The sequence below is a fragment of the Chelmon rostratus genome, chromosome 1, assembly GCF_017976325.1.
Source record: "Chelmon rostratus isolate fCheRos1 chromosome 1, fCheRos1.pri, whole genome shotgun sequence".
Lineage (NCBI taxonomy): Eukaryota > Metazoa > Chordata > Actinopteri > Chaetodontiformes > Chaetodontidae > Chelmon > Chelmon rostratus.
The window spans coordinates 16,176,747-16,185,673 of record NC_055658.1 but is presented as its reverse complement, the minus strand read 5'-3'; positions in this window follow the sequence as shown (position 1 = coordinate 16,185,673).

The window sequence follows — 8,927 nt, the reverse complement described above, 5'->3', positions numbered from 1 at the left end:
CTTAAACATTTCTTAAATAAAATATGAATTTTATGTGTTGCTTGAAGAAGGGTTATTTGTTGCTGGAATGGTGCTCCACAGTTGAAGCCATCTCATTTTTCTCAATACCACCTTCCCTCGGGGTGAGCTAGATTTGTGTTACCTGGCATTTGCCTGCAACACATTCCTACCTGATCCTCTCAGATTGAAAAGAGGGAAATTGGGGCTGATTGAAGGGATAAGTTTTGGTGGTGGAAGGAGAAAAGCAGAGCGAGAGCTTGGTGAAAAACATGTGAACCCAATCTGCCATGTGTTGACTGTGCTGATTAGGGGCTTGTGCTAAGAAGAGCCTCTCTATCCCCTCATTCCTTCTGTTTACTTTGTGCTTCACCATCCTTCTCAACACAGACATCACTGCAACCAGAGTGCCCTCCTCACCCTTCTCTTCTCAGACGTATCACCTGCACTGGGAGGCTCCTTTCCATGTCAAACTAGTCCAATTAAAAGATGACAGCTCAAATAGGGATCGAATGGGTTTAGTTGAGTTTGTTAATCCATTAGAGAAAGTGGAGTAAGCAGTGTGATTGCTAATAAGAAGAGATCTGTGACATGTCTGAATGTTTGCTCCATTTATGGCAGTCTGACAGCTCTTCCTATATGTGTGTGCGTGCATGCGTGCGTGCATGCATGCACGCATTGAGAGCTGATGTAGACTCAGCCCATTAAGGGCCGCAGGGTGACTGCAGCAAAGTCCAGCTAATGTTTTGGGACATTGAGGAAGCCTGCAGGGAGCCAGGAGTACAGACGTGGGCTAAAAGCAAACCAGAGATCCAGGAAATAATAATAAATAGATAAATAAGTGGATAAAATGGCATAAGAGAAGCTAGGGAAATAGCTCACGCAACACGTTTGTTTATTTATGGCGTCTGACGGCTGGGCCTGGATGGCGGGTGGGGGGCTGGGTTAGTGCAAGCACGGGCTTTGGCCTCTCAGAGCTCAGTTCCCCAGCTTTCATTAAGTGTCATTACCAGTACTTTCAGAAAGCTGGCCAGGCTGAGGCCGGACTTCCCCTCTACAGATAGTTGGCCATGCATATGGATGGATTTCTGATCCCTCTCATCCACCACTGAGGAGGGGGGAATTAGGCCAACGAGAAGGAGAGCAGGGGGCTTAAAGGGTGCGTCCATATCTGACTTTAATGGCAAAGATGGAGCTATTACTTCAGTTGAGGGACAGTGTTCATGCTTGGTTTGTTGTATGTGTATATGTCACTCAGGTTATCAACATTGTGAGTGTTTCACTTAAGATTTTCTTCTTTCATGACCGCACGGGTCATGTACACCTATGTCTGTATGATCAAATGCATTTTACGCTCTCCTGAAGAATTTCATTTCGGCCAGTTGTGCAACTTACCCACAATGCCATTTTAAAATGTGCATTTCTAGCAGCATGGTATTCATTAGCAATTTGCTCTTCCAGTTCACTCACTTCGAGAACGTCCCCTGATTGATGGGGAAGGGGGGGCTTGTTGTGTTTATTTGTATATCAGAGAATGAAATATTCATATTGTACGCTTTTCCGAGCAGAAGTTATCTAGATTCTGTGTAAATGGTACTTGGGATTAGATTTTCACAGCAGATTGCTGTTATTAAGGGGAAAAAGCCAACTCCTTTGAGCAGTCATCTTCCTGGGAGGCAATCTATTTCTCTTTCACGCAGCCAGAGTGCTGGACCAGGCTCTTAATGCACTGAAGCAAAAGTGCTTCGGTCCGCAACCTTTCACGCCTTCAGCTCTCCTTTATGTGATTGAATAGTTAATAACTATGAGTCGCCTTTGAAAGCTCCGTGCCGTTGGTCCTTCTGAGGCACTTCTCTTCTTTTTGTCTGTTTGGCTGCTGTACCTGCCCATTGCTCAGTCTGCCTGTACGTCTACTTGCCCCAGATGCCAAGTCGACTGATAGCCCACCTCTTCTCCACCAGCCCCTCTTACTTTTATCTTTTTCTCTTGCCTGACTTGTGTGTCTGGCTGTCTGGCTGTCTCAGTTTGTACATCAGAATTTTGAGGGCTAGGGATCAGCTTTTTCATCTCTTATTTCCTTGTTCTCTTCGTATACACATTCACGCAAACAGACACACACATACTCGCTCACACAGCTCATTAGCCCATCCCACGCTCACAGCTCTGGCAGAATGTGACCCTGCCTAATTGTGTACCATGCTCATTTGTTCTCCCTGCATGATGTGACGATTGCTTATTTATTCTCCTCAGGGCTCCCATCTCACATTAAAATGATTGACTCATTTCATTCACTGCACATTTTCAAGCTTTATTTGATAAGCTCATTTCCCTTGGCATTCAAATCCTTCCTTTTCCCATGCTTAAAAGTTATAATGTTACCGAGGCACATTATTATTCATACGGGATTGTTTCTGCAGCTAATTATCTGTGTTAGAAAATAATTTTGCATGTGTGATTCTGTTTATTCCGGTGGAATTGAGCAGCACAAAAGGGCAGACATTAACGATGCAGTTGGAATAGCTGAGGAGCCAATTGTGTACACAAAGCTGGCAGACGCGGTCAACAAGAAGCTTAAGAGGGATTGGGACTCTGTGGAAGCTCGGCCAGAATAAGCAGGGCAAATTTGCATTCTGTTACAATTTGCATCTGGTTAGAGAGCAGTTTTACAAATAACAAAGCCATCAACCCTTTTGTCCAATCATGTAATGAGGGAGTGTTTTGACACAGAAAAGAGCATAACAAGCGACTGCTGATTGTGGACTCGGGCAGCATTGTTACAGGAGGATTTTAGCTCTTGTGATTTTGCCAGCTGACAGTCGATGTTTTCTCCCTGCAGCTACTGTATATCGACCAGGCCTTAGTGACACAGCAGCTGCTGGAAACCTGCTCAGAGCACTGGTGGGTCAATTCAGACTCAGACTTGTGATGGTGACGGGCACACAAAAATGTGATTGGCAGAGGTCACTAACCTAATACATATGAGGCATCATTAGGCATCTGTATTGAAACTCTTCTGACTGAAATGCATGTGAGCATCAAAAACTGTCAAGTACTACAAGCTGACAGGGACGTGTTTGTCAGCTCAGTATTGGGGCAGTTTGTGAAATAGTCACAAAATGTAATCTACAGATTTGTCTACATGGATGCGAGTTATTTATCGGGACATTCAGCATGGCTTTCAAACTAATTAGGACAAATGTAGTATAAAGAGCACTAAAGTCTGCATAGCATGGTGCTCCAACACAGACTGGGGTTTGATTCCTGTGTGAAACCAATAGTCAATGTTTAATATTTGAAGGAAGTAGTTATTTTTCATAATGTTTTCCTAAACATTACTAAGTAGTGTTGGTGCCTAAAACTAACCAAACTGTATCGTCTCCTGAAATGTATCTCAGCCAGCTTTATTTTAAAAGTCCAACCAGATGTTGCGTATTTAATATTGCTAACTTGAGCACAGAATGGAAATGACGGTGCAGACACAAAACATACTTCACACTGAAATACATTAGTTTGAAAGTTGTGCTGAGCACAGAAAGTTGGAGAACTCAGATTAAATAATAATAAACAGGCAAAATTGAAGCAGCAGAGGCTGAGATGGATGCCTGGTCCACACATACACAGGTATTTCTGAAACATGTTTTTTCCTCTTTCTTTCTTAAAATAAATCCTGTCCAAGCAAATCTCTCTCCACATATATGAGAATACAGTGCTGTCAAGAGCATCCTAAACCAACAGGCAGTGATATAACCCTAAAGCCAGATGCCTGAAATAAAGGTATTCCCGGCAGGCTACCTGCAACTACAGGCCGACCGGTAACATTGGCGGCGACGTCTGTGTCATGGAGTGTTGGATTATGTAGCAGTGACCTCTGTAGTGCATTCTGGTATCTGTGTTCCTCAGTATAAATAGAAGAGTAACTGTACATTTATGTGTAAAAAATCCTGTCAGCAGGTTAGCATCAGGGCTATTTTGGCCACATCTGCCATTATACAAAATCACCTCTTGTAAACGAAGGAGATAAAAGCGCACGCTCATCACAAGGCAAAAACTGAACTGAGTTTCTGAATATACTCACCCTTCAAAGAAGACCTAAAATTGAGTGTGTGTGGATTGTTGAAACACTAAAACACATGAAAAGCTATGTTTTAAGAAATTCCCGTGTTCATGTGGACCAGGCAATAGTCCTTAGTCAAGCTCCAAAAACACTGGATCCTGCATTTCCCATAATGCAACTCACAAGGCACTTGTCTATCAGACACCTGATGACATCGGCAGGGTTGTTCTGTATCTGCTACCTCCAGAGAATTCAAACAACACCCAACAATAAGCATCACCTCGTTGCTTTAATTGAAAAAACAACACTTAGGTGCACTGTAACATCCCTTGTTTTTAGCAGCCTCTGTGCTCTTTGATCATCCATTTATTGCATGTGTTGTCTGAATGAAGTCTCTTGTGCTTTAGCTGTGCTATGACCGCGAGAGGAGTTCTGATTAGTCCGGCCCAGAGCCCACAGAAGAGTCTCAGCTGCCGACTTCCCCAAACCTGCGTGTTCCCAGCAGCCGCTAGTTTCTGCAGGCCTAGGAGATGGAGCAGATTTGGACTTCACTTTGATTGGACACATTCCACCTTTCTAATCCCAGGGACTGACATTAATCTATTAATGATAAGATCTTAAAACACATGAAAAAAACATGACTTTTGGTGTCACAAAAAGCTCTGAATACGTATTTTGTACACATCACTCAGTAACAGTTTTGTTATTTTGTGTCTGTTGAGTCATGAGTACTGATTTCACTGATGTGTTTTTGTTGTAAGTGCCTATAAATGTCCGCGTGTGATTTATAATTATACTACGACAATGTGTACGATAAAGCTTAAAAAACAAGTATTGAATCAGTTGTCATGACAATGGTTTAATAGACTTCATCTGTGTAGGTGGAAACTGATGTAGGAATAATTAAATTTTATAGCCTGATATTTGTTGTTTTCTGCCTAAATGCCCTGAATCCCATTTGTGTTTTAATGTAATTTGGTTTTTGTAAGTGTAAGTTGAACACATGATGAGCTAAAAGGAATATTCTTTTATTCTTTGAGATAAAGTTTCTGTACGTTGATTTCTACAAAAGAAAAGTCGAGGCCTTGATGTGTTTTCAGTCACGTACACTAACTACTCCTAGGGCCACAGACCCCACAAGCCAATGTAGCCAAAATCTTAATGAATATGGGCAGAGAGACAAGAAATTGCAGCCAAATAAAAATATAATAAAGGCATCTAAACCCTAACAAGTCTGCCTTTGTTCTTCCACTCCACCCACCACAAGTTGGCTGTGTGAAAGCAGGCATTGTTGCAGCTTTGAGGGCAGCTCTGAGAGTTCCATGCCCATCGGCCTTCAATCACATGGGATGTCTGAGTTTGACAGTATAAAGTCTTTCTTCTAGAACAAAATAAGACCCTTAAGCAATAGTGGATGAGCTGTTAGTAACCATACAGTCCACAGGGAGGTAGACCAAGCATGGGTAGTACAGTATACACAAAGTGTTGGTTAGGGATAAGACAATGGACCAGTAAAAACATTACTGCATGCTGCAACACTCTTAGATTTCTTACATTTGCCAACAGAAGTAAATAGTGTGTGTTTTTGTTGGGTAAAATTCCATTTTACTTTGTACCAAAAACAAAGTTCATGAAAACAGCAGCATTTTTTTGTTTAGTTTTATTACTGATTTATACAAATCATATCGAAAGTGTTCTTTCTTCTCTTGCAGGACTTGTAGTTCATGACGCTCCCGCTCCCACAGACGTTGCAGCAGCTATTGTCTTTTTCCTTTCCCATTTCGTGTCATTTGACTTTCCAGAAGGCGGCAGCGAGGAGATGCTGTGGGCTCACACAGAGGCGGCGAGGCGTCGCTCCAGTCGCTGGGTCGTAGTTGGTAAGTTATTCACTCGCTGGCAGCGTGCGAGGATTAATTCCAGCCTAACAGGAAGAGGACACCATCGGTTTCTGCCTTAGCCAAATCAATAGGCAACATTCTTTCCAGCATAGCAGTCAATACGCCACACTTAAGGTGTCTGAGGAAACTAAAGAACACCAATAATTGTTATTAATGCCTTGGATATCCCCAAGCATTGCATTTAGAGGCAGTCCTTAGCTAAAAGACATTCAGCCATCACATGCTGTACACAAAGGCCTCGCAGCTCCTGCAAACTGTCTGTGAATACTAAGACTTCAAAAATAGTGACCAATATAATAAAGTTCCTGATTTGCCTGTGATGTTGACATTCAAAGGGATTTTTAGCCACACTAATGGTGTTACTCCAGCCCACCATTGTTGGTCCGAAGTGAAATATTGTAGATGGTTTACCATGAAATTGCGTACAGACATACATGGTCCCCAGAGGATGAACCCCGATGACTGCGTTGATCTCCCGACTTTTTCTGTAGCGCCACCATGAGTTTGACATTTCGGAGTGTACTGAAATGTCTCGACAGCTGTTGAATTGATTGCCATGTTGTTGTTTTGTCCAGACTATCATGGCACCGAGAGGTTGAACTGTAATGACTTTGGCGATGCCTAGATTTAATTTGTCGAGAACTATCCCATCAGCCTCAGCTCTACTTAGCTGTGTTAGTACGTTAGGAAATGTTAGCATGCTAACACCCACAACTTAGATGGTGAACATGGTAAATATTAGCATGTTAGCATCTCGATATTAACGTTTAGCTCATAGCACCACTAGCATGGCTGTAGAATTGTTGAACATACACGTTTCAGATGACAGCTGCTATCCTTTTATTGTGACTTGCTATTAGCATTAAACTTAATTTTAATGTGGTGGCACCTGTGAATTTTTCTGCAGCAAAACGAAATGCACGTTTTTGTGTTTTGACAAGTTGTTGCTGTTTTTAGCGTACCAAAAATGCTAAAAACCTTTGATTAGAAAAGCAAAAAATATCAGCCTTGAGATTGACAGCGTGATGTACGACACTGACTCGGATAGATTCTGAAATCCAATCCCACCAGTGTTTGTTCCGGTTAAAAACACCACAGTTAAGTCCTTTCATAAGTCCTCACAAGAATATGCAGAATGTAGCAGGGACATGACACACAAACAAGCTTTAGTGCACCGACCTGCGCCACCCATTACACATTGTACACAGTGCAGGCAGCTATCAAGTGAAGGACAGCTAACAACAAGCATACACTGCCTCCTGTTTCTATCATAAACCACATGTGGGTTCAGAACTGGTGAAGGTAAGGGAGGACGGGGGGGGGGGGTGTGTCAGGGGAGGGGGTGTAACATTCAAAATTCAATCAAGTGAAGGCCATCTCCAGCAGGGTAACAGGGAGTGGGGGGGGATTCAGCTGAAGTTTCCACTGGGCCTGCTGTGCTCCTAATGCAGCCTTGGATGTAATTGGGTCCCAGAAGGCTGTTCATTATCGGGGGTGAGCGAGGCAACAAAACAGAAGAGGGTGGAAGGAGAAAGAAAATGTCTCATTCTTTGCTCAGTGCCTCTGTCCCGGCACCATTACGGGACGAGAGTTAATTAAAAGAGCAGTTGATGCCTCTGTTTTTCTCATCAATCTCACTTCTGCTCTTATTAAGTTTGTAATGACAGCACATCTCGTCCCCGTCTGCCACCAGACACACAACAAGGGGGACGAATGAGAGGAAGGGACGGGCGGGGCGGTTAATGCGAGGGACAGCTCATCTCAACAAATCTCACAGTGGTCAACAGCTAGCATTCACCGTAATCCCTCCATCAAATCTCAGGGTGACGACATGCAGTCGGTGGAGGAGAGCTGTGCTCTCAGGAAAAGGCGGCTTCGTTGTTTGGGTGTGGCTGGAGAGCCCATTTAAGAGGCGTGGCTTTGCACCCTAATCCTGTGGCTCCTATCTCCACCGCTGTGGAGACCATTTTAATTCCCTCCATCATTACAGGGACCTTCCCTGGAAAGCTTTGGTAAAGGTGACTGCTGACACTGTCATTCACAAGGACTATTTCAAAATGTCAGCCCATAGCTGAGATTTGTCTCATTAAAGTTGGTGGAGTCCATTACATCCATCCCCTCCTCCGCCTGCCACACTCAATCAAGACGACTTGGAGAAGCGAGGAGGTCGCTGGAACGCTCATAATCAGGCTTATTTGCATAAGAGTTACAGTGAGGCAGCCGATCACTGACCAACAAGAAAGGAGCGCTGCAGAGGGGTCCGGTGACGAGAGAAATGCTGCTGTTGTTGTGTATCACAGGCAGGCCAGCGTCTTTTTGTCTTTTCCCTTCAAATTGATGGCAGCTAGTAAGAGTGGATTCAGCTAAGAGACATCAAGAAATGTCCGCCTAACTGTGATGAAGACAGTGAAACACCACGCCGGCTTTTGTTCAACAGTCTTGTGACCTGAAGATTTACATAGAGCTTCCATGAAGCCAAACACGAAGATCCACCCACATCTAGGCCTGCTCTTCATCTAAAAGCATATCAACATCTTTACAGCTGAGGGGTTTCAAAGCCCGGGGATCATTCATGGAGATGCGTGACATCTGTGGGTGCGAGCGCCTGAGTGAGGGAGGGACGGACTCATGCTTTTTGTTTCCCTCTGATCACTTTCCCTCGCCTCAACTAGCAGCAGACACACCAAAAACAACCTTTCTGAGAATTTCATTATGGCCATTTCACACTACGTGTGTGTATTTAGATATTGTGCCACCGAGGCCTGTGACCTCAAGTTTAGTTGTAAGAAAAAGTTGACTGTCAGGACAATGTGAAGTAGAAGAAATCAATGTCGTTATCTATCCTAGCTAAAACGAGATAATCAACAGAAAGTTAATTGCCAATTTTTTGGGGCCATTTGTTTTGTTTTTTTTTTAGAAAAAAATGTTTTATGCAAGAAAACATTTCCAAACATTACCTTGTTCCGGCATGTAAAATG